The 2,569-nt window shown below is 46.0% G+C and overlaps 1 protein-coding gene across 2 annotated transcripts in view; it reads left to right on the forward strand.

Moving 5' to 3' along the window:
- LOC109923894 (rho-related BTB domain-containing protein 1-like) overlaps positions 1 to 2,569 on the forward strand; it is a 90,478-nt gene that overhangs the window by 6,668 nt on the left and 81,241 nt on the right. The gene's annotated exons all lie outside the window — the stretch shown is intronic.

The following is a 2,569-nucleotide window of genomic DNA, read 5'->3' on the forward strand; positions in this document are numbered from 1 at the left end:
ACGCCATTTGGCCCTTCAAACCCGCACCGTCATTCAATATGATCATGGAATCTCAGTATCCCATTCTCGCCCTCTCCCCATATCCCTTGATCTCTTTAGCCACAAGGGCCACATCCAGCTCCCTCTTGAATGTATCTAATGAACTAACCCCAACTGCTTCCTCTGGGGGATAATTCCACAGGTTCACAACTCTCTGAGTGAAGAAATTCTTCCTCATCACAGTCCTGAATGGTTTACCCTTTATTCTTAGACTGGGACCCTAGTTCTGGACTTCCCCAACCTTGGGAACATTCTTTCCACATCTAACCTGTCCAGTCCCATCAGGATTTTGCATGGTTCTATGAGATCCATCTCATTCTTCTAAATTCCAGCAAATACAAGCCCACTCGATCCAGTCTTTCCTCAAATGTCAATCCTGCCATCCCCGGAAATCTGTCTGGTGAACCTTCGCTGGTCTCCCTCAATAGCAACAATGTCCTTCCTCAGACTGTGAGACCAAAATAGCTCACATTACTCAAGGTGTCGCCTCGCGAAGGCCCTGTATAACTGCAGCAAGACATCCTTACTCTGATATTCAAATTCTCTCGCTATGAAGGCCACATGCCATTAGCTTTCCTCACCGCCTGCTGCACCTCCATACCAACCTTCAGTGACTGTTCCACCATGGCACCCAGGTCTCATTGCACCTCATCTTCTCCTAAACTGCCACCATTCAGATAAAAGGCATTTGTGGGAAGAAAGCAGAATTAACATTTCAAATCTGGTGACACTCCATCGGAGCTCACGTTCCTTAATGCCTGAAAGAAAGAGGCAAGTGGAAGGCAGGACAGTTCTGAGATAGCACTAGGTGATGCAGGTAGAGACAGGTAGAGAGAGAGGTTGAGAGTATGCATATAGCTGTGTATGGCACGGCGTGCAAATTTCAGGATACATGAGAACGGCTGTCTGAGGAATGTTGTACATCACAGAGAAAGAACATAGAGCAGTACAGCAGAGAAATGGGCCCTTTGGCCCACCATGTCTGAACCAACCATGATGCTATTCTAAACTAATCCCACGTGCCTGCACATGGTCTCTATCCCTCTGTTCTCTGCCAATTCATGTATGTGTAAATGTCTCTTCAACATTGGTATTCTATCTGCTACCACCTCCCCTGGCACCACGTTCCCGGGACCTACCGCCCTCACACATCTCCTTTAAACTTTCCCCTCACACCTTAAATCTTTCCTCTCTGGTATTTGTTGTTTCCATTCTGGGAAAAGGACTCTGACTATCCACCCTATCCATGCCTCTCATAATTTTATATACTTCTATCAGATCATCCCTCAGCCTCCGATGCTCTAGCGAAAGCAGCCCAGGTTTGTCCAACCTGTCCTTACACTCCAATCCAGGTAAACCTCTTTTGCAACCTCTCCAAAACCTCCTTGAGGGGAGATGATGGCTTTGTGGTTTTATCGCTAGACTATCAATCCAGAAACTCAGCTAATGCTCTTGGGATCCAAATTCAAATCCCACCATGGCAGATAGTGGAATTTCAAATCAACAAGGAATTTGGGTGAGGTTGTTGACTTGCTCACTGAGCTGGGCTTGTTTTCGTTCAGACATTTCATCACCATGCTAGGTGACATCATCAGTGGACCCTCCGATGAAGCGATGTTATTCTACTCTGCTTGGAATTTATACTGTCCGGTCAGTTATGGTGTGTACTGTCATTTCCGGTTTTGTTCTGTATGGGTTTGTATATGGGGTCTAATTCTATGTGTTTGTTGGTTGAAATATGGGTGGAGAACCATGCCTCTAGGAATTCCCATGCATGTCTATGTTTGGCTTGGGCTACTATGGTGACCTTGTCCCAGTTAAATTGGTGGCCTTCATTGTCTGAATGTACTGACATTAAGGAGAGTTCATTGTGCCATTTTGCTGTGAGCTGGTGTTCATGTATTCTGATGGTTAGTTTCCTTCCTGTCTGTCTGGATTTAAGGGCCTAATGATAACCACTAATCCATTGTCAACTATCGGGAACAACCCACCTGATTCACTAATGTCCTTTAAGGAAGGAAACTGCCATCCTTACCTGGCCTGGCCTACACGTGACAGTGATACTCCAGGTGTGAGTGTGTGTGTGTGGATAGTGATACTCCAGGTGTGAATGTGTGTGTACGGTGATGCTCTGGTGTGAGTGTGAGTGTGAATAGTTATACTCCAGGTTTGAGTGTGAGTGTGTATAGTGGTTCTCCAGGTGTGAGTGTGAGTGTGAATGGTGATACTTCAGGTGTGAGTGTGAGTGTGTATAGTGATTTCCAGGTGTGAGTGTGTGTGAATAGTGATACTTCAGGTGTGAGTGTGTGTGGAAAGTGATAACCCAGGTGTGAGTGTGTGTGTGGATAGTGATACTCCAGGTGTGAGTGTGAGTGGATAGTGATACTCCAGGTGTGAATGTGTGTGGATAGTGGTACTTCAGGTGTGAGTGTGTGTGTATAGAGGTACTCCAGGTGTGACTGTGAACGTGTATAGTGGTACTCCAGGTGTGAGTGAGTGTGAATAGTGATACTTCAGGTGTGAGTGTGTG

Source organism: Rhincodon typus, chromosome 1 (genome assembly GCF_021869965.1).
Source record: "Rhincodon typus isolate 14 chromosome 1, sRhiTyp1.1, whole genome shotgun sequence".
Classification (NCBI taxonomy): Eukaryota; Metazoa; Chordata; class Chondrichthyes; order Orectolobiformes; family Rhincodontidae; genus Rhincodon; species Rhincodon typus.